General features: G+C 46.1%; 1 protein-coding gene across 3 annotated transcripts in view; it reads left to right on the plus strand.

Moving 5' to 3' along the window:
* LOC8041750 (glutamate receptor ionotropic, kainate 2) overlaps positions 1 to 24064 on the plus strand; it is a 398324-nt gene that overhangs the window by 352919 nt on the left and 21341 nt on the right. The gene's annotated exons all lie outside the window — the stretch shown is intronic.

Here is a 24064-nt window from a genome sequence, read left to right on the forward strand (position 1 = left end):
AAAAGGGCGTAAACAACACCACATTAGTTACTGAGACGGTGTTGTGTACGTCAATTTTCTTCCGTGTCTCCTGTTTTTTTTATTTCGCCGAGTTAATATATTGTTCGTAACTTCCATTACGGAGGTATTGTGCTTAAAGATACGGTTGTACAAAGTATGTGTCCACATTCTAAATATATCTACCGTAACATACACCACAAAGGTGCACGCATGTTCCACCGAATCATTCGTTAGTTCACATGGTTATTTGTAATAGTGTTGCTCATTTCAGTAATTTCAACGACGTTCATTACGTATCGCCTGAAAACGTGGGAAACATGTTTTATTAAAAGCATGTTTTAATGGTATATTTCCCTTGGAACATGCTTTTCATAAAACACGCATGCATGCATGTTTTCATGCATGCGTTACTTTGAGCGCCGACCTGGATATCGCCCTCTGTATGCATCGGGGCGGGTGGTTAAATGGCGCTGGTGCCCGGCACTTGATAAAGGAGGGGGAACACGTGTTGTTCTAGGGAAGCAGATTTGTATGTAATGCGTCACCTAAAATAATTAAGTTTTAGGTAACAAAGTAGTTCAAGAGTGACTTCTAATAACAATAAAGAATAACATATTTGATTAATATTTGATCGAGTAACGAATATAGGTAACTTGTAACTTCTGGGGGAACATGTAAAATAACGAAACATTGAAATAGGAACAACGGAGCGTTCGGCTTTTAGTACATGCTGCGCCCCCTGGCGCCGGGCTAGGAAGAGTTCATCATGCGCATTAACGCCAGAGATCCGAGGATTGGTGTCCGACTATGATATGCCTTGACTTAGCCTTACACCATCGCTGGGTGTGTGAGCGTTTGTCTTCGTGCGCCGCGGCGCTTAGGGCCCGTTCGCTCCGCCGCTATTTCAGCCCGCGGCTGCGTGGTGAGTATGCCAGCGGAGCTTGTCGCTGCGCAACCAAACAGAGCTCCAATTTATTTATCAGCCTCACTTTAAACTAAATAGGTGGACCTTCTCGCTACTTGCATACAGCACGTCCTTTAGACAGAGGAGAGGAGGTGCTACACATCCCGCCAAACCCCACAGGTTTGTAATAATCTTGCGCCTCCTAACTGAGAAGAAATGCTGACGTCTGGCGACCTCTGAAGCCGCTTTTACCCCCCCCCCCCCCTCTCAAAACCCCGCTCTTTTTTAATCTGAACCTCGCGGGGACAACCTTCATGACCCTAGATCAAAATCAAATGAGACCCCAAAAGCCGTATGCTCTTGGAAATACCCAAAGTCAAATACACCGGCCCCTCCCTTTCACCTCTCCCTTCCCCTGTTTCACCTACCCCCTTCTCCCTTACACTCCGCCCGCACCTCCACAAGCGGAAGAAAAGAAAACGAAGACAAACCGCGAACGCACCAGGATACCAATATTAGAAAAGAAAACAAGACGAATTATTCATATCCCGCCGTACGTAAGTAGGGCTTTAGCCGTAAGAAATACCCACTTTGTTTATCTAAATCACTAGACGGGTTTGTAGTATGATTCACCATACTCGATAATCTAATAGTATCTCTCAACAACCTTTTTTGCGGTATCCTCTTTTTTTTCTGTTTTCCTCAGTCTCGATATTTTTTTAAAAATGAATTTTCCCCAGCTCGCCTATTTGAGTGTTCTAACGTATACGTTTTGCGGGAAACATAAATGGGATAGTTTTTCCATTTTGGGGTTGAATTTTGAGTTTATTCAATACTACGTTGTTCTTGATAAAGGGAGTTTGAAATCGTGTGCTACGAGGATTTATCATTTTAAATATTGTCCCGAAGGACAGACGAAGAGGCAGGAGAAAACGGAACGAGCTAAAAATTTATTGGGGGCGAACCGTTGCCAGAAACGATAAAGAGAGGAACAGACGTCGAGAAAGCAGCAGCGAGCGTCGACGGCGGCAGGAGCAAGCGACGTTACGTCGAACTCAAGTCCCTTGATACTTGTTTTACAAGTAACGAGTACGAATAAAAATGGCAAATCACATTCCACTGGAACAAAATGGAATCATTCAGTTCAGACCTCTGCACTGCGCTGCCATTCGCTTCCTCAAACCTGCACCATCACGCAGTCAGCGCTTCAAAGTATGTCGATACTTGTAGAGGAAAGAGTCAAAGTACAGGCTAGCTGGTGGAAGTCAACCATTTCGTCGTTTACCCTGAGACTGGGGGTTTTCTTTTTTGAAGAGCAGAAGTAACAGAAAAAACAAACAGGTCTGTTTTTTCTGTTACTTCTGCTCTTCAAAAAAAAAAAAAAAAAAACCCAGTCTCAGGGTAAACGACGAAGTGGTTGACTTGTAGAGGCATTTTTCTAGTGACTTTTGGCGGAACAGGTGGCTATCGCGAGAAATAATCAGTGAATGAATCAGCATTACGGCGCACGGCTTTTTAGCTACTATGCTCGTAACCTCGAATACTCGACCTCGACCAAGAATATTCGTGAAAGAGATAAGGTGAGCCTGATTAGGCAAGGTCATTTCGGCCTTCCTTTGTTTCCGCACAGGGTAAGGGTGTACGCGAATCTTCTAAATGAACAAGAAGCGTATCTTTTCGATCTTGAGCGGGGTATTATCACTCTACCCCCCCCCCCCCCCCCTTAAAAGTGCATCGCGCCGATCCAACACGCCAAAAACAAAAATGATAAAGAATGGTAACCTAAAAAACATCCTCTGGGAAATGAAAAATCCATAGTGCTACCAAGCGTAGAAAGGCTAGAGTCTACCAACGTGAACTATGTCGGATCGTGGTCGGCGTCGTGATATCTGCATTCCGTCCTGCACCACCTCGCAGTTGAGGTGCCCGAGGCAGCAAAGTGTCTTGTACGATAACATGTACCGTTTCAACAGTTTTTCGGCGAGGCCGTGGCGACGAATGGGTTTCCACACCCACACCCTGTCTCAGGGCTGGAAGCGAAATGTTCCGACGACGAAGGTTGTAGCGGCCAGCGTCGACACGCTAATTGTATTCAAGCAGGAGTCAGGCGAGCTGGCACACTTCTTCGGCCCCTTGAGCAAGCACCGGGGCGTCGTCGCTCCAATCGGCACCTTGCTCGTGGGGCAGCATTGCCTTCAGCATGGTCGTTACTTTACGACCATACACCAGCTGGAACGGTGTAACTCCAGTGGTCTCTCGACTTGGCTTATTATAGGCAAACGTGACGCAGGGTAAGATCTCGTCCCACGACTTGTGCTCCACGTCGGCGTACATGGCGATCATATCGTCGATGGTCGTCTTTAGCCGTTCCGCCAGCCCATTCATCTGTAGATGGTAGGCCGTCGTGCGACAATGGCTGGTGTGGTTGGGACGGATGATCTCCTGAGTTAGCGGTCCCGAAAATAACGACCCTCGGTCCGTAATCAGTACCTCGGGGACACCGTGCCTGAGGACGATGGCCTCGACGAAGAACCTGGCTACTTTTAGAGTGGTTCCCGAAGGGAGCGCTTTTGTCTCACCGTACCTTGTGAGGTAGTCGGTGACGACGATGATGCACCGGTTTCCTTGAGTCAATGGTGGGAACGGTCCAAGCGAGTGCATTCCGGTCTGCTCGTAAGACGTAGTTGGGGGAGCTGCAGGAAGCTTGTCGGTTTCGTCGGTGGTTTATTGCGTCGTTGGCATTCGCGGCACCATCGGACGTAGAGGTGGACAGTCTTCTAGAGGTTGGGCCACTAGTATTTTTCTAGAATCCGTGCAAGTGCTTTGCTGCAGACAAGGTGTCCCGCTGTGTGTGATCGTCATGGCACGCTTGGAAAACTTCTGCTCGAACACTCGAAGGGATAACCAGCAGCCACGTCGAGTTGGTGCTCAAGGTTTCTTTGTACACTGCACTTTCTCGAACAGCGAAGGTTGTCAGGAATTGTGCGAAGATACGTGATACTGCATTCCCGAATCCGTCTAGATGCTCGGTGAGTGCACGCAGCTCAGGATCGTCTCGTTAAACTGTTGCCACGTTTTTCATGGTCACCGCGCCGACAAAAACGTCGTCGTCGTCGCTGGCGTCAAGACGCTCAGACGCCAGCTCAACTTGTGCCTCAACAAACAACCGGCGTCGTTGTGGCTGCAAACGGAAATGTAGATCAGACTTATGTGAAATTCTGGAAGTCGAAGACTCCACCGTGAGAGACGTCCTGGGGGATCCCTCACGTCTGTGAGAACACAGAGGGAGTGGTGGTCTTTGACCAATCGAAACGGGCTTCCGTACAGATACGGGAGGAATTTCATGATGGCTTAGACGGCCGGACGGCATTCCTTATCAGACGTCGAGTTATTTCGTTTCACTTTCGACAACGTCCGACTAGCTCAGGCGATCACGCCTTATGAACCAGTGTTGCGGAGTTGCCACTCCGGAGTTGGAATGATTCCGGAATCATTCCGTATTTTCACGACCCCGGAATGGAATGGGAATGGAATGGCAGCAACGTTGAGGGGAATGGAATGGGAATGGAATTAGGTGCCCTTTGCCCGGAATAGAATGGGAATAGAATGGGCACGGTTCTTCTTTTTTTTTTTTTTTTTCTTAGTGTTTACGGTTAGCTAAACCGAGCGAGTCAGCGAGTCAGTTGCTCAGAACTAAAATGAGCGGGAAACTGCTAGCCCGCGTGGAGCCCTAAGAGACTTATACGCCAAAAAAATGCAATACAAAAAAACAAGCGTCAAAGCAAAGGGCAAAGGGGGAAAGGGGGGTAGCGTGGCGCCTTTCACGGACGCGCTGGCGTCGGGCTTCGATGGCGTTACAGGAGAGCGAAACAAGAAACCAAGCACCAAGCAAAAGGAAAGGGAGCGGCGAAGAAAGAAACCGCCATGCACAACTCCTCATCGTCCTTCTTGTCCAGCTTTTTTTGTTGTTGTTGCGACGGTTTGTAGAACGCACACGCGCGCCCAGACTGAGATCTGGGAGCGGAAGCGACTCCTAACTCGCAGAGCTCTGATAACTCGTTGATTCGGGCGCCGTCGAAAGATGATCAGGTATTGTTTTCTTATAGTTCGAGGCGCGTTGTTTAGCAGGCAGCCAACCCTGCTGCCTTCCACGTTCCTTCGTGCGCACTCCTTTGAAGTGCGAAATGTGGGTTTGCTTCGGCATTAAAACAAAGAGAGATTCACTTCCCTCCTCTCCTCTTGAGCTTTGCTCCGAGGCTTGTTTTTTTTTTTATACTGCATTTGTAGTGTAAGTCCGCCTATTACTTGGTCTTTGTTCCGATGCCTGTTTTCTGTGTTATATGTTTTGGTGGGTTGGGGTTACAAGCAAGCTAGCGGATTCCCGCTCATTTCCTTTGACTTTTTATTCTCTGCATACTTCGTTTCACCTTGCGATGGACCGCTGTGGACGCTACGAATCACCCTAGGCAATCCAGCACCGCGAGCGGGACTGCAGGGTAACGCGACACTCAGAAAGCACTTTCGTTAGCTCTCGTGCTGTCTGTTGAGGCAATGGTTGAGGTCCATCATGAGGTGAAGTAGACTATCGTCACCGCTCTTGGTGTGACCGAACTGACTAGACCTGCAGAAAGATTGTCCCGCGCCAGACGAGGCGCGACCGATGCTGTGAGGGCAACTGAGAAGGAGAGCTGGGTGATAGGTGCCACTGAGGTTTTGGCTTCCTCGCGTCTCGGGCTGTCTCGTCTGCATTCGTGCTCCTTGTCCTGGACCCTATTTGAGGCGGTGAGAAGTCAGTTGGACGGTGTTGTTGAGGAAACACGGGGAATGTCAATTCGAACGGTGCGGTATTACCCCGTTAATTGTATCTTGATGTGAAGAGCTTTGTCAACTCTGACTTCCCGACCCGTCGCCACAAGGCAAACAACCGATACCGAGGTAGAAGAATGAATCGGTTGGTACCGTCTGCTGCCTGAACCCGCCACTCGATCAGCGCGAAGAGGAACATCACAATTCAGACGAGAAGACAAGATAAATACATATCGAGTCATGGCATCATAGAAGACATTTTTCTACATTAGTCCCGAAAAAAATAAACAAGCTGCACGCTGAAAGTTGTGCAACAAAACTATACACGGTGCAGTCGGCGTATATCATCGAACTTTATTCGCCATCTGAAGAGGAAACATGAGAATAAGTATGCGAAGGGTGGAAAAGGCCAGGCGAACCAGCCGAAAAATTGAATTGAATATGATAAGAAATATCGAGATTCGTAAAGCAAACGTGAACTTGTGCGTTTTAAAACAGGTTTCGTGACATGGTCTATACGGTCCCTCGTGCTGCACCGCAGAGGTTGCATTTTGTCAGAGGATGTGTTCTTGCCGCTGCGCATGGAGTCGCTTCCAGCAGTGTACAAGCCGTGTTGCTGTGCAGGTATTTAAAGAATACATTAATATAGCTTATTTCTGCGCCACGCACGAACTGGATATTTTTATGCTCTTATCAAACAAACACGCTGGCCGTACGTGTATGTCCTAGAAGACAAATGGCAAAAAGTTTGCAAAAAAAAATGAGTGTATTTAAGTTTTGTTGTTTGTTACGAGCCACGTGGTCGCGAGACTGATGTCTTAAACAAGCATCGACATATCAAGGGGTTTTCTCGATGTTTGCAGTACATTTTAAATAAACACTTTCTGCCACCAGCGGTCCGCTTAGTAAAAATCGGTGCTTTTCAGAGGAATTTAGCTTTTTTTTTTTTGCAATTGTCTCTGCATTTGATAATGTCAGCTTTATGCTGCTTATGCCGGCAACAAAATGTAGCTGTCAAGTGCCAATTTTTATGTTTAGGAATTAAAGGAATGGAATGGAACGATTCAGCCATTCCAGGAGTGAGAATGGCCTCAGTGTCTCCATTCCTAGGAATTGAAAGGAATTGAATTGTCGAAAACTCTAATTCCCCGGAATGGAATTGGAATGGAATGGGGGTGCCCATTCCGCAACACTGTTATGAACCCTCTAGTTGTTGGACCAGTACCGCGAATAGTCCTGTATTGCTGGTGTCTGTATGAACTCCTGTTTCGGCTGATTGGTCGAAGTGGTCAAGGATCGGTGACGACTACACTCATCGCTTTAGATCGTCGAAAGCCCGTTGTTGTTCTTCTCCACATTCAAAGTTCACGGTGTCTTTCGTGAGGTGCGTCAGCGGCGCTGAAAGCTTAGCAAAATCCTCAACGAACCGCCTGTAGTACGCGCAAAGTACCAGGAATCTTTGGACGACCTTCTTGTCGGAGGGCGGTGGAAATGCCGCTACGGCGCGAGTCTTGTCAGGGTCAGGATGACCACCTTCGTCGCACACAACTTGACCTATGAACTTCAGTTCGCCGTAGTTGAACCAGCACTTCGTCGGCTTGAGGGCGAGTCCCGCGGTCCTGATTGCTTGAAGAACGGCCCGAAGGCATCTGAAGTGCTGGTTGAAGTTGGCCGAAAATACCACGATGTCGTCGAGGTTAACAAGACAGTACTGCCGTTTGAGGCCTGTCAGTACGGCGTTTATGGCACGCTGTAAAGTTGCCGGCGCCGTGCAGAGTCCGAAGCGCATCACCTTGAACTCGTACAGTCCATCGGGCGTGACGCATGCAGTTTTCTCTCGGTCCCGTTTGTCGACTTCGATCTGTCAGTAGCCACTCTTCAGGTCTATCGACGGAAAGTATCAGGAATGGCGCAGCCATTCCCGATACTTTTTGTCAATGTTTCGTTGATGCGAGTGTGTCGTTGATGCGGGATACCGGATACACGTCTCTTTTCGTCACTGTGTTGAGCCGCCGCGGTAGTCTACGCAGAATTGAAGCGTTCCGTTCTTCATTCTCGCCAGCACTACTAGAGAGGCCCTCAGGCTGCTTGACGGCTAAATGATGTCATCGTTGAACATTTTTTGTACTTGTTCACGCCTCTATTTTCTTTCGGGAGACCTGGGACGGCGGCCGATGCACAGGGAGCTGATCCTCGTTTGTAACGATGCAATGTTTCACAAATGTTCTCTGGCTAACTTTCGACGTCATTGCAAACCAGCCGCTGAATTCGGTGAGGATGTCTTTAAGCTGTCTTCGTTCCGTGGCACTGAGCTTGGGCTTACCGTAGAGCTGCGGCGGCGGGGTACTGCACGGCTGAGATGGCGAGGGTTCTTCTGAGATACGTTGATCTCGGCGGCGTTCCGGAGTTCCTCGACGTGGCCTACAGCGGCTCCTTCCATGAAGTGTTGCGCCTCCCGTCAAAAGTTTGTCACGATGACCCCAGTGCGTCCATCCTGCAGCTTTATCACCCTTCTTCCGGCGCCTACTCCTCTTCTGAGAAGTAGTTGGACATTGCTTCAAGAAGACCTTCCCCGCAGGCGACTGCATCGGTCCCGACAGGCACAAGAACACCCCATCGTGGTGGCAGGTTCACGTGGCCCAAAAATACTCGGATGGTGGCTGGCGTTATTTTGGATCCCTCCGGAGGTAGGACGGACATTCGCAGCGTCAACTTATTCGCTCCACGGTCGATCATAGAACCCTATTCACACAGGAAGTCCATGCCAAGGATGACGTCTCTTGCACAGTCCTGAAAGATGACGAACATGGCTGGAAAGGTATCCCCGCGAATTTCAATGCGAGCAGTGCACCTCCCAACAGGCGTGACGAGGTGTTCTCCGGCGGTGAGTATTTCTGGGTCATCTCAGGGCAAAGTGAATTTCCGAAGGCGGATAGAGAGCTTCCCACTCAAAATTGAATAATCTGCTCTGGTGTATACAAGTGCTGACGCGTCGACAACGTTAAGGCTGTTGCGCCCGGTTGCAGAATCGTCGTTCCTGTGCTTGTCGTCAATAGAGCGGGAGGTCCTCTGACGCACTTGGAAAATCTTTCCGACGGTCGTCTACGGCAACTCCTCCTCAAGGGGTTGCGAGGGTTAGTTTTCCCGACGAGATTGGGAGAGAGGGTCCCTCGGCGGGAGTTACAAAGTGGCGACGCCGGACGTCGCGGTGAAGGCGAGCAATATCTTCGGTGGGTATACAGCTCAGTACATGTCGAGCGGCGTAAGTAGCCTTCGATGTCCCAAAGTCGCTCCCCAAAGTGTGGTCGAGGGTCACAAGGCGCGAACCCTCGCAGGCCCAGCTGGCGGTTCACTCTTAGAAAAAGGGCATCTATATTTCTCCATAAAGGCAGGAACTCCCTTGTAACCAATGTTCCTTTAGAACGGGAGAAACGTTCGTCCTAAAAGAAGGGTAGCGAAACTCCTCCGACGCCTGCATCTCATTATGGCTGCCCCAAATCAAGCAAATCGGGCTCAATAAGCTTAAACGTCTATTACACGAATCGAGAGGAGCATCTAATAAAAGCGTAACACGAGCTTTTCGCGAACTGTAATTATTTCCAAAGTCAGCTTCGCTTCGCAGGTAAAGAAACTTGGGTTTCGAAGCAGTTACTCAATCTTCTCGTCGTGAGCACTGCGATGTCAACCGGAGGCAACCGATTCCCAGTTGCTTCGCGCACTTTGCGTCTCACCTTTGCTATTCCTCGAGCCACAATTCCTTCGTCAACCGCACATCACAGATGAGTGGTAAAACATTCGCGAAACCAATGCCGCTCTCAAAAGGGCTATTTCGAAGCAGCTGGTGAACGGTAATAAGAAATTATCGCTAGGCGTGAAAGAAGGCTAAATCGCTTGCCACAAGATGGGAGGGTCAAGCAGAGTAATTCCGAGTAGCTAGGCTACCGCCCAATTATTGTTCCTCAAAAAAATGTTTTATTTGGTCACGCCACCATTGCGCTTTGGGACCTCCAGACACCTTCATTACGCGCTACAATACCCAATATACAATAGATACAATACGCATACCACTAGCAGCAGCTAATCATATACTTTGAACGCATACACGACACATACAAACATCAATACAATAGAACACTGACCCGATAACTACAACTGTGGTATGCGTTTCCGCCTTTGATACTGGTCGTTTTGAAGGTATGGATTTTTGTCGGTGACCAAATAAGCAATAAAAATTATTCAGTTCGACATGAGTGGGTTGTTTAAGTTAAATAAAAACAGAAATAATAAACATAGGAACGGACAGAACAGCACCTCTTTAGACTTTCAACACAAATAGCTTTATTAGGCACCGGCACCCGGCCCAAGAGACCCAGAGACAGAAAGGGGGAGTGCGAAAAGCGGTAACATTGAAATGTGAGGGGTGGTAGGGAGAGGATACAGGCGACGCAGACAGGAAAATTACTCGCAGGGAAGAAGAAAGGCCAGGCCAGAAGAGGAAGCCTCAAAGAAGCGAAGCCACTTGAAACGAAATCACCAGACGGACGACCTAGGCCCGCGGGGCTCTTGTCAAGGCAATCAACTGCGGGCGAAGGTAGGCCGCGTCCCTGGTGGAAAGACAAAGAGAGGGCATCGATATATTTCAGAATGCGTGCATTATCGCCTAGGACTCAGTTATCTCTCGGCCATAGCGACCTCGGTTAGAACCTAATGACCGATTCGTCTGGGCCCGCATCGCATCGATTTGTCTGGGCGCTATTGTGGACGGCAATCGGGTGTTGTGACTCCCTCCCATCGACCTCTCTCTCATGTTCGCATAACCTGTCGTTAACGCAGCGCCCTGTCTGGCCGATATACTCCGCGCCGCAAGAGAAAGGTATGTGTAAACGCACCCCGACGCACAGGGAACGAAGCTAGTCCCGTGCTTCTTAGAACCTCCGGACTGGGAGGGCGGGGGTTCATTTACGATGCGACACACAGAGCCCAGCTTAAACTGGCTCGAAAATACGACACCGACGTCGTACCTTCTGGCGACTGTCCTGAGGTGGTGTGAGGTGTGGTAATACGGCCTGACCAAAAACGTTTTTGGGCAGGGTGGCTTTTTGCGGTCGAGGGAAGACTTGGAGATTAAGACCTTTAAGGTGGTTGAAATGAGGTCACGCGGGAAACCGGCTTTTTTGATGCGATTGATTTGGTTAGTTATGCTTGGTTGGGAAAGGTGGAGGAAAGATTTTGTGCAGGAAGAGGAGAGAAGGCTACTTACAGTGCCCGACTTTACATTTTTTGAGTGGTGGCTCGCGAAGGGTAGTACCGGCTTCTGGGATCGCTGCTGGAAGCTCCAGCAGAGGCCACTTGGTGTTGGTTGTAGGCGCAAATCAAGGAACTGCAGGCCATCCGCGGCAGGCTCCTCCTTCGTGATGATAAGGTCCCAGGAGTGGCGTGAGAACATTTGCTCGATGGAAGCAGGAGAAATGTTCCGGTCGTGAAGCAGGAGGTAATCGTCGACGTATCGAAAGATATTGGTTCCCGGAGTCGCGACACTGAGTTCCCTATTCACCACCAATTCCACAGCTGACAAGTATATCTCGTTGAGAACTGGAGCCAGGCAGGATCCCATGCAGACGCCTGATTTTTGGGTGAAAATCTTCGCTTTGTGTTCAACCAGGGTCGACCTCAGGTATAGTCTGATGAGCTGTAGGAACGCGTCGAAGGAGATGCCGGTAGAGTTCTGAAATTTGACGAGTCCGAATTGTGTGACGGCCTGCTCAACGCAGTCCATGAGAACTTCCACGTCGAGGCAGTAGTACAGGGTGCCACAAAAGAAAATTTAAGCTGTCTTTTTTACCGCAAAAATAAACTAGGCGTCGCCCAACGCTCATTCTCAGCCCAAAGGTAGAGCTAGAGGTCAAAACCAGATGACAAAGTTTCAGCCCGATCCGATAACTTAATCAAAAGTTATAAGTGATTTTCTGAAAATTTCAATGGGAAAATGGAGCCCATTTTTGCCCGTTTTCGGTTTCTGGTGCCCATAGAGCCCCATGTGTTCAAAAACTCCGTCGGCCGCCATTTTCCCAGTGAAATTTTGAGAAAATCAGTTATAACTTTTGATTAAGTTATCGAATCGGGTTGAAACTTTGGCATTTGGTTCTGACCTCTAGTGCTACCTTTGGGCGGAGAATGAGCGTCCTGCGATGCCTAGTTTATTTTTGCGGTAAAAAAAAACGTGTAAATTTTCTTTTTTGACACCCTGTACATGTCTGCCACATCAAGGGAGAACAATGTGATGTGGGGACTCAATCGGTGTAGCTCTCGATGGGTCGGTAAAACCTCGATGGAACTACTCACTCGGAAAGGCTGCTGAAGTAGCACCGCTGTCAGGTGTTTTTTGGAGGAAGAGCGCCAGATTTTTCTTCCAGCAGCCGTTCTCTGAACGATGCTCCTGAATGGTATTTCCGGCTTGTGTATTTTTGCAGTGAAGAACACAAGCAGGTACTGGCTTGACGGCTTTGAAATCTTAGACAGCAGGGAAGAGAGTTCATGGGCCTTGCAGAGAGTTTTCACTTCTGTACGGATGGATCCTGATGGTCTGTTCTTCTGTGTTTTGAAGTTCCTGTTGAGAACTGCTTCAATTTTTTCGTTGTAGCTGCAATTGTTCATCACAACGAATACTCCAGTCTTATTGGCCTCCACAAGCTTTAACTCTGATCGCCTGAGCTCCTCCACCACCCCCGGGAAATCCGGTTTCGAGGGGGAGTCAGTCCATGTTTGCAAATCACACTAGAGCCTATCGCGAGAAACTCTTGTCGGAGTGGCTCTAGGATTTTAGAGGCGACCTGGTGAACTGCTGCTAGCTGGTCGACTCTTGAAGGTGCTAGGAGAGGGGAAAACTTGGGACCCTTTGAAAGAACCGCTTCACCGTGCGAAGAGAGGGGTGCGTCAGAGATTTTAATTGGTGGCTCAAAACTAGCACTCTGGTTGTCTCTCCCTTCCGCGGTGGCAGTTCAGAGAATAAGTCTCTATGACGACTCCAGAAGGAGATAAGGTAACTTTGCTGAGAAACACATACGAAGGGTAGGTGAAGAAGCTAGCCCCAAAGGTGGTGGTCATGAGCGCGGGGAGGGACTTCTGCAGCATCGAAATTTCTTGCGAAACCTCTCGACGAGCGATCTGAATTATTCTGTAGTTTGCTCACCAGCAGGTGGAGGGGAATCCAAATATCTGATGCAGTGCCGGGTATGCGATGTTCTTGCGGAGGTAGAATCCGAGTGTCCTCGTGCGAAGGCGTAGCTGGAACAGCTTGGAAGTCTACAACCTTGGTTCCCGGAGTCCACAACCACAACACCTCACACCGCCTCAGGGCAGTCGCCAGAAGGTACGACGTCGATGTCGTATTTTCGTGCCAGTTTAAGCTGGGTTCTATGTGTCGTCTCGAAAATGAACCCCCGCCCTCCCAGTCCGGACGTTCCATGAAGCACAAGACTAATTTCGTTTCCTGTGCGTCGGGGCGCGTTTACACCATACCTTTGTCCGGCGGCGCGGAGTAAATCGGCCAGACAGGGGGCTGCGTTAACGACAGGTTACGCGAACATGAGAGAGATGTCGATGGGAGGGAGTAACAACACCCGATTGCCGTTCACAATAGGGCTTGCTCCTCATGTCGCCCTGGATTTTCTCCGGCAAGAATCCTAGGTTCTAACCGAGGTCGCTACGGCCTAGAGATAATTGAGTCCTACGCGATAATGCACGCACCCGAAATGTCTCGGCGCCCTCTCTTTCTTTTTCCACGAAGGACGCGGCCTTCCTTCGGTCGCAGTTGATGGCCTTGACAAGAACCCCGCGGGCCTAGGTCGTTCGTCCGGTGATTTCGTTTCAAGCGGCTTCGCTTCTTTGCGGCTTCTCTCCTGGCCTTTCTTCCTCCCTGCGAGTAATTACTAATTTTCCTGTCTGTGTCGCATTTATCCTCTCCCTACCACCCGTCCCATTTCCATTTTCCCGCTTTTCGCCCTCCCCCTTTCCGTCTCTGGGTCTCTTGGGCCGGGTGCCGGTGCCTAATAAGGCTATTTGTGTTGAAAGTCGAAAAAGGTGCTGTTCTGTTCGTCCCTATGTTTATTCTTTCCGTTTCTATTTAAAAATATATATATATATTCCCAGCATGTTGGTTTCTTTCCAGCAATGTCACACCTCGGAGAGCGTTTTGAACGGTTGAGGGGATGCATCTCTTCGTAAAAAGTGAATGCTCATGCCGTAATTATTTGAAAGTCAATAAATCAAGCGGCTCTATTGCGGTTCCAAGCCTTGTGTTTGCTTCCCCGCACGGCACGTTAAAGGCAGTATCTCTATTGTAGTGTTTATTTTTCTATTTTTGCTGTTCACGTGCGGCTGCAATTGTCGTCTTGAATTGATCTTATTTAATAAAATTAGTCGATTGAAAAGCGAATAATCGATTTACGATCGACTTGAATGCCCTCAAAGCCGCGATTTGCAGTAGGTGTTAAGTGTACGGAGCAACGCCGTGGCGAGCACGAAACCTTCAAGCACTAGTCCCAACCCACCCCTTGGAGGGCAGTTTCTCCATAGACCGCACCATATTTAAACAGGAAAATGAAGGATAGCTTTTTTTTTTTTTTTCGATTTTACGTATCGTCGTGTTTTAATGCTAACATTCCAAACGGTATAAATATACGTACTTTCCGTCATATTTCCATACTGTTCATTTCTTTCCCCAGAGCGCAATTGCTCTCGGGGAGGAGACAACAGGACATCGCAGACGACAGTCACATTGGCCATTATGCGATAGGAGCTACGGCTCAGACCAGCGTTACAACACGACTATCAACAGATCGATTAACTGCATTGTAATCCCTCAAGCGGCCTTAAACTCTTTAATGCAAATCGGATTGTCAAACTGGGACCCCCCCCCCCCCCCCCCCTGATCACAGCCAGACCGGTGGCAACAGTGCCCTAGAGTTTACGTCATCTCATCTTGTCACATCACTGATACGCGAACATACGGTCAGATCGGCGATAATTCGAGTCTCCTGTTCACAACGCACAACACTGCCATCGCGATGTTGCTGCTATGTTGCTGACACGCAGAAATACGGCGCCACGTTGATTGCCGGTTGACACTCGGCATCGGAAAACAGAACCGAACTGAGCACAGAAGGCACCCAGGCACCCGGCAGCGAAACTTTCCTGTCTTGGACACAGTTTTCGCGATTTCCATAACGTCCTTAAAGTCTACAGATCGTTCCGCGTGGTTCCGCGTTAGTTCCGCAATCCGGAAACGGCCATCTTAGTCCTGCGTATGTAGCGCTGCTGGCATTGCTCCGAAACTTCGCTATATCTAGCGGCTTCTTTAACCCGTTTGATAAAATTAGGGGTAAAAACGCCATTGACACCGGAATGTTGTGCACGCTGGGACTGGGAGAGGGAATTAGAGGCGGCCTTCGCTCCCGCTGAAGCTCAATCAACTCAACAACAACAAGGTGCTCGCAAAGCGAAACCGAAAGAAGAAGAAGCGGGAAGGCGGAAGCTTTCCCCCGTCTGCCTGGAGAAGGAAAAAAAAACGTCTCGTTCCTGAATTCTTCTCGTGTCCACTTAGGGGGCGCATCTGTAGAAGGGAGGAAAACGCGCCGTTGCTACCTTTTTCTTTCATTTTTTTTTCTTTTTTTAGAGTGTAGGGGCATCGTCGCTAAACGTGGTCGGCTTCCTCGCAATGGTTTCAAAGCGGGCGTCGGTCGGCAGTTCGCCACACGTTTTTTTTTCATCGAGGGTGGCTCTGGGCTGATGTGCTGGACTTGTTCGTGGCGTCGAGGGTGCTGCGGCGTTGCATTGTCCTGTCGAGATGGCGTCTGGTATCGACGGGCTGCAGGCGGCGGTCGTCGGGCCACGGGAGCGTCGATGGAGAGGGATGCCTGAGGACTGGGCGCAGGTAGCAACTTCCGGAGCTCCTTCCGGACGACGACGCGGATAACCTCACGGATGTCCCGGGCACTATAGCGACGATGCCGTCGCTAAGCAGCGTGGAGGCAACGGTGCCTGGATGTGGTTGGTAGTAGGAGGTGCGTGCTTCGAAAGCGCGCTCAATGTTCATTGCCTCCGTGACAAGCGCTTCGACTGTTGCGGCGGGTTTCGGACGAGGCCTCCAAAGATGTCTTCCCTCACCCCACGCATGAGAACACGCAGGTTCTGGTCGCTTCTGGGTCGGCACGTGCGCTCGGACGCATGGCATATTTAACGAAGCTGGTGACGCTTTCGTTGGGGCCTTACATCTTCGTTCAAAGGAGGTCTTCGGCTCTCGCCCTTCAGTGCCGTCGGAGCTCTGCTCTCAGCTGGTCCCATGACGTAATCGATATTTTATGATTCTTGAATCAGTGTCGCGGCGTGCCCTCGAGGGTAAAGTAGATGCTCTGCATGCATTGCTCAGGCGTCCACCCATTCTGCCGGGCCACTCATCGTACTGGTTGATCCAATCCTCGATGTCTTCGTAGACGTCGCCGTGGAAGGGTGTCGGTGTGCGAGGGGCGACGGGCAGGTAGACGACGGGAGCGGTGACATGGGTCTGAGGCGATTTGTTGCTCATCATCGGCTTTGTCGACTGGTGGGTCTTCTCCGGTAGTCGCCCAAATTCCAGATGGGTACGTATCATGGACTGCGTTAACGCGCACCTCCAACAGAAATGTTACGAATGACAGAAGAAGAGGCAGGAGAAATCGGAATGAACTAAAGATTTAATAGGGCGAACTTGTGCCAGAAACGAAAAAAAAAACAACAGACGTCGAGAAAGCAGCTGCGGGCGTGAAGGGCGGCAGCAGCAAGTCACAGTACGACAGCGTAACACCTGGAAATCGCGGGAGAAAATCAGTTAGTGAATCGGCAATACGGGCCACGGCTCTTTATCTACTGTGCTCGCCATCTCAAATATTCAGCCTAGAATGTTCGGGAAAGAGCTAGGGAGAACCTGACCAAAGTAATGCTGGCTTCCTTTTCGTTTACGCTCGGGGTAAGAGTGTACGCGAACCTTCTAGATGAACGGAAAAGCGTGTCTTACCGATCATGCACGCGGCAATATATTATTCATTGAATCGACAGAGGCAAAAACTGGCGTTTCTTCTGGTATTCGCCGGTCGGTACATGTTTCCTACTTTTAGTCCTATTGTTTGAGGTTATATGGTATTTAGATTTTTGCAGTATTGGAATACCAGTTTTTAAGCTGTATATTTGATTTGTTTCGTACGATTTATAGTAATCCATAAGCAGCAACCAGACTTTATCTGGGAAATTGTTCTTTAATTCTCCATGTCAGCTATCTAGGCCTTCCCAAATTACTGTGTAATTTTGTTGTCTGTGGAAAGTTTGGAATTTCTCCTAATTTAATTGTATAAATTAACTCCTGTGCTGTAAATATATCTAGACCTAAGATTATTAAGAGAATACATTTTTGAGAATAGTGCATATTAGTCTGGATTGGGAAACAATAAATATGAGGTTCTGAGAAATTAAGTCCCAAAGTCGCACACTGTAGCAACCCATATAATTAGATATTTGAAGGGCCTATTCATAATCCTATAACAGAAATACCGAATTCGTAATCTTTGCCCATAACAAGGTGTAGGCGCTTTGCGAACCTGGCCGAATCTCGTACGGAGAACGCTTGGTGTTTTTTTTTTTTTATACAAATATTTTAATATACAATAAATTGAGCTGCTTTAAGAATAACAAGTCCAATATTGATGTAAAGCAACAATTAGTATTCTGTAGGGTCAAACTTAACGTTGCCGACTTTCTAACGAAATAGAGAAACTTCGGTATCCACTCCGAGGCTTTAATCGAGAGGCCACCTACTTTATCAAGCTCAGTCATATAGAGTTCAATGGCATGATCGAGGCTGTCCACAAATGAATCATTGCCGTGCCGTACTGACTAAATCACCATATCTATCCACATGTCTAAACACAGCCCAACACGAACAGCTAGTCCATCCAGGGCACCCGCTGATTTTGCTTTCAAGATTATAATTCATCAGGACTGGTCGGATGTTCCTGTCTTGAAGCTGTCGAACCTTAAATGTATATTACAGTTAAGGAATACGTCATATTTATAGGAGAAAATCAGTGTACAGAAGTAACGTAGTTTTTTATTTATTTAATTTTAGTCAAATGTTTCAGGCTCTAACCATGCTTGTATACCCATCAACATATAACAAACAGAGCACCAACGCCATCAGGTCCAAACAACCGCCGGTTCTTATCCCTTCTTTTCTCCGAACATGGATAACTAGCCCCTTGTGAGCCTGCACAGTCGTTCACAAAACAATTGCTCCCTTGAAATTAATGCTCGCAGGTTTATGGTAAGTTTCTTTTGAGCCTTCTACCAGACGCAGTACTTCAGAAAGGAAAGAAGAAACGAAGCTTATTATTGTTACTCATGGAAATGTTCAACCTTCTGCATTTCAACAACCTAGGCGAAATCGTTTTAATGACTTTTAATCTTTGCAATCTCTCGAGTATTACCTTCGTGGCGAAGACACAATATTCAAGTTTTGTGATCGAGATTTTGTTGAACAACGCACTAACAACCTAGAGACGCACGATTCCACGATGTGGATTGAATAAACAAATGAACTGTAGGTTCGTCATTAAGCATAAGAGCGTAAAATAAATATAAAAAGAATGTAGCAGCATTATAAACATCGCACATTTTTTTCGCCGGGGCTTCCAGACACTAACTTTTTTGTTCGCATATACAAGCGTTTTAAAGCACGGTCTGCGTAAAAAAAAATAGTGAATGCGTTATTAGAGGGTGCGTCATAAACAACTTTATAAGTCGCGCTTCGATTAATAAATCATGAATTTTCTCAAGTTGTATTAGCGACCCTCAGTATGAGAACAGCAAGGAGGCCTTTCATTTGTCCCACTTAGAGCGAGAGCTTCCTGCCTTCTATAACGCTTAGGTGCCACGTGGGCCCAGGGTGTGCACGCGTATCCAAAGCACAACGGAAGGCAAGGAGTGTGTGCTGGCGTCAGGACACTCGAGAAAGGCGCCCTTCCGTTCTCATTTTATCATTAACTATAGAATTGGTGTTTCTGTGTTTTGCATTTACTTGATTGCTGCACGTAACAATATAGCCCGCGGGAACAGATAACTTCAATCAGCGACAGCAGAGCCCTCTCATTTTTCTTAAATGATTGTGCAAATTTTTTCACAATGTACGAATTTAACGCGAATGTGGTATTGTACAAGATGACCATGTTTGGAGTGCATTATTGTGAAATCATAAATTCTAAGGGTGAAGTGCCACCTAATTATCATCCCACGTCCAGCATAAATCAGTTGCGTGCTCTAGGCGAAATAAAAGCTGTGTCAGATTTACCTGCGCCTTCTGCACCGGTGCAGAAAAGTGTAGGCAGTGTACTTTTGGTATGTGTATTGAGATACGACCAGATTGCACTGCCCTACACTTTTCTGCACCGGTGCAGGAGGCGCAGGCAAATCGAACGCAGCTTATGTTAAGCTTTCAAGTCATTCTAAGGGCGCTTTATTTCATTTCGAAAAGAGTTATATTAAAGAAAAAGGTAACTAACACTAATTCAGTGTGTGCAAATCAATTATACGGTAAGATGCACGTATTGAAGAGGGATAATTAATAATCACGATGAGTCGGATAATTAACCTAATGTGTTCGTACTTTTTTTAAATATAGATAATAAACCTACATTTGCACACATTGAATAGGCATAATTAATAATCACGAGCAGTCGGATATACATAATATGCATATTGTTTCATTCAGAGCCTTGCTGAGTGTCTTCAAGTAGACCAAATCAGACAAGTTTAGGAGAACTTGAAACATTCGGGAAGCGCGGGGGTGTGCCAAAGTTACCACTCGTCCGACAGGCTAAATGCTCGAAGTGTAAAAACAAGGGCGATGGTCTTATCCTTCGCGTTTTCGCACCTCCAGCCTTTAGCTTGATGGTCGAGTGGTAACCTTAGCTCACCCCCAGCTCTTCCCGTGTGCTTCACGCCTATCTAAAATTGGCTGATTTAGTGGTATCAGCTGACGCTCCGCAAGTGTATAATCTGAGCCATGTGCTTATCTTCACCGATTAAAAAGTTAGTTATCAATTTTGAGTAAATGATTACACTTATTGTGGCCATTAACCCCCCGTGTAATATCTCCCTGATCGTGTAACTACATACATAAATGGCATTAGTGTACCTTTCCTGGTCTGTTTTAATTATTATGTTCAATTTAAAACACCACTCTGTATGAAAAACGGCTTAATTGCCTTGCGGTACACATTTTTTCGTGTTCTTAAATTTTGTTTTTGTTTCTGCAAACATTTTATGCCGTTTTCCTCTTTCTATTTCTTCTCCTCATATTCCAACTCAATCCATAATAAGATAATATTGTTACTTATAACATTCCATGTTATTCTGCTGCAAGAATACTGCACCAACCTGTCAGGTTTAAGGTTAGTGATGTAAAACGATCGAAAAATTGACTATGACACAATCTATAGTTTTTTCCAAAACTATCGCTAATCTCAAAAACTATCGATAGTGGACTATATTGACAGTACAATCGATATTCGACTATCAATAGTACCTCAAATAGTAATAATGGGAGTTGACCATCGATAGTCGACTATTATAGTACCATGGATAGTAGAATTGATGGTGTATGGTATTTTCATTATGGTATATCGATGATATTGTTCTATACAATAAACCGATCATATATATACTATACAATAGATATCGTATGTATAGTATATGTTGTATCGATGGTATTTTAAATTTACAAATGTTATTCGTGTTGTAGATTTATTGTTAATTGTTGTTAATTGTTAATTACACCATTTTAGCTAGTTTTATTAGCCACACAGAATACTGTATAACGACATCTTTGAGCGCGCATCGACTTAGGAAATGTGCAATCTTTTTTGGGCATCGTAATCATGGCAATCTCGCATTTCATTTGCGTATAAAATAGACTGATGATGATGATTATCGATAGTATTGTCGAAGGTTTACTATCAGTAGTCGAATATCTATAGTATCAGCGATACTAATATTGGTAATTGGTGAGTATCAATATTGCTATCAATATTACAACCGATAGTTGGGTCTCGGTAGAGTATCGATGCTATCGAAAGTGAACTAACTGAGGGACACAAAAATGAAAGTACAACCCAAAAAGGGATTGACGACGATGCGTTTGGGTAGACAACGTGAAGTTGTTTGGAAAGCATAAAGGCGAAATGGAACTAATGATAAAATTCCATTATCATACAATAAATCTCGAGATAAAAACCGAAATGGCGTTTTACAATCTTTCGTGCGCGCATAATCTGAATATTGCTGTGATACCAGGCTTCGCACTCTAATATGCCCAAGGTTTTTGACGCATAAAGTGTATTCAGTATTTTTTTTTACCTTGAACCTAGGGAAGATTGTCGCTCATGACATTTAGCATCAGGGTTTTCCAGAAGTTTGTTTCACGCTTAAGCTTCTTTTAATATTCAACTGCCATGCATTGCCTCTCATAGTCTTTCCCAGTTACAGGGTAAAATATTGCCTTTTGGGGGATCATACATTTTTTCTGCTTATTACCATTCATATCAAATTCCCGTCAATCAGAAATTAGTTGTTGACAAAAGCGATAGACTTGTTTGTCGTGGTAGGCATGTTGCCACTTTTTGTTCGAGTTTAGTTTGGCTGATTTTAAAACAGTTGGCTGGTAAATGATTTACCTATTGGTATAAAATACAACTTTAATATACAGGATCCGACATATATTTATAAATAAATATTTTTGTGTCAATAAATGTGACAATTTTTGTTTTGTTCTATACACTTCGAACACAAAATTACCAGAAAAAAGTAAGCTTAGGTTATACCGAGGGCTCCTTGTTTTCGGATAAATCCGAAAAACTCCGAAAACACCCACCGGTAAATATTTCGTCAATTCGGATTTATCCGATAAACTCCGAATGTTTTTGCGCCAATGCCACCCCCGCCCAAAGCGAAAAAAAACAAAAAAAAACATTTTTTTTCTTTTTTTTAGAATTTGTTTAGCACGGAGTCAATGGTCCTGTGAAAATGGCACCATAATTATCTTTCAAATCTCAGACCGTTGTCAATAAGGGTATAGCCGCTTGTTTCGTCGAGGTTGATTCAGGGCAACAGGTCATTGTACATTCGGGTCACGACAATAGCCACTCTTTTGGTTTCCAGTTGAAGCCATCCGGTTTGTGATTTAAAGAAAGGAGAAGTTATGTTTTTGTAACAGTGAAAGCTAGGGACCATAGAGATTGCATTAACTAGGGAGGAGGGGCCGTTGAAACTTCTCTATTGCATCCTTAACCACTCCACCTCGCGCGGCCGCGGGATAAATTGGTGGGATCACTACGAGCTTCCTTGTGGCTACCTCCGGCAATTTATTGATTTTAAGTTATCGACGTTTATCGAAGCCACACTATGTGCGACTTTTGTCGTGGCACAAAGTAATAGTGCCAATGGCAATGGCACGAACGTCAAATTCAACTGAAGAAATTTTAATCGATACAAGCACGTGTTATTTTTTATTTGGCAAACGTTTACATCCGGTTATTATCTACATCTTTATTTTCAATGGGAAACACTGTGAAATATAACTCCGAATTTCAAAAAATTGGCAGTCAAACAAATGTAAACTTCGATAAACTCCGAATCTTCGGCAAAAAATAAACTCCGAAAAACACCCTCCGATTTTGACGAAAAATAAACTCCGAAAACACGGAGCCCTAGTATACCAAGCAAACATAGCTAGTTACTGACACTTTTTATTTCTCCCTTACTCCAACGCAATAAGTTTAGGATTATAACCTTGTTTTGTTTTTGGGCACATCAAATAAAGAAATTATTATTATTATTATTATTATTATTATTATTATTATTATTATATTAACCCTATCAAGAATAAAGTAAAAATAAAGATGATTGTGTTTCGAGTGTCAATATTTTTATATATGAAGCAAGCATATATATATATATATATATATATAATGATGATACCGATAGTCATCGAGCGCAAAAGTAAAAGATAAGTGTGACGTTTTTTTCAACCAAATATTTTCTGATAAAGAAGATAAACAATACTGTTTTTCCGATTCACTAGCTTTTTTACTGACACACACAAACCCACACACACACACACACGCATATATATATATATATATCTAATGATGATACCGATAGTCATTGAGCGCAAAAGTAAAAGATAAGTGTGACGTTTTCAACCAAATATTTTCTGATAAAGAAGGGAAACGATACTGCATTTTGGATTCACTAGCTTTTTTACTGACACACACACACCCACACCCATCCACCCACACACACATATAGTATATATACAGGGTGAAACAAGGAGACGGCAGGCTTTTTAAATCGACCGCGAAATTCGGTTTCTTAACCTATCACGCCACGGCTTTGTGCAGCGTTGCCCACAGATGGTGCATTTTTTTTTTTTGTAAAATTTGCAAAGAGCGAACTTACCTGAGGAAAAAGTAAAGAAAGAAAAAGGCTTAGCTCCGATGGAAACGCAGCGACGCCACCGGTCTTCAAACAACACGGCGCCGTTTCGTACGGGAGGCAAGATATGGCTTAACGAACGCCGCCAACGAACGAGCATACGGCGCCGAGAGCCAGCGTCTTTAGCAGACAATCTTTTCGACTCAAAAGCGACTCGCGTTCCGCAGGCGGCGACAGTCGCAGAAACAAAAACAGACGCGGTAATAACAAGGAACTGCAGTTCCTTGTCTGCTAAATACGCCGGCTCTCGGCGTCGTCTGCTCGTTCGTTGGCAGTTGGCGCGCGACCGCTTGCGCCATCTCTTGTCTCCCGTGCGAAACGGCGCCGTGTGGTTTGAAGACCGGTGGCGTCGCTGCGTTTCCATTGGAGCTAAGCCTTTTTCTTTCTTTACTTTTTCCTCAGGTAAGTTCACTCTTTGCACATTTTACAAAAAAAAAAAAAAAAAATGCACCATCTGTGGACAACGCTGCACAAAGTCGTTGCGTGATAGGTTAAGAAACCGAATTTTGTGGTCGATTTAAAGAGCCTGCCGTCTCCTTGTTTCACCCTGTATATATAATGATGATACCGATAGTCATTCAGCGCAAAAGTAAAAGATAAGTGTGACGTTCTTTTCAACCAAATATTTTCTGATAAAGAAGGGAAACAATACTGCATTTCGGATTCACTAGCTTTTTTTACTGACACAGACACACCCACACCCACCCACACACACACATATATACAGGGTGTCACAAAAGAAAATTTACACGGTCTTTTTTACCGCAAAAACAAACTAGG

Source organism: Ixodes scapularis, unplaced genomic scaffold (genome assembly GCF_016920785.2).
Source record: "Ixodes scapularis isolate PalLabHiFi unplaced genomic scaffold, ASM1692078v2 PGA_scaffold2__306_contigs__length_199485367, whole genome shotgun sequence".
Classification (NCBI taxonomy): domain Eukaryota; kingdom Metazoa; phylum Arthropoda; class Arachnida; order Ixodida; family Ixodidae; genus Ixodes; species Ixodes scapularis.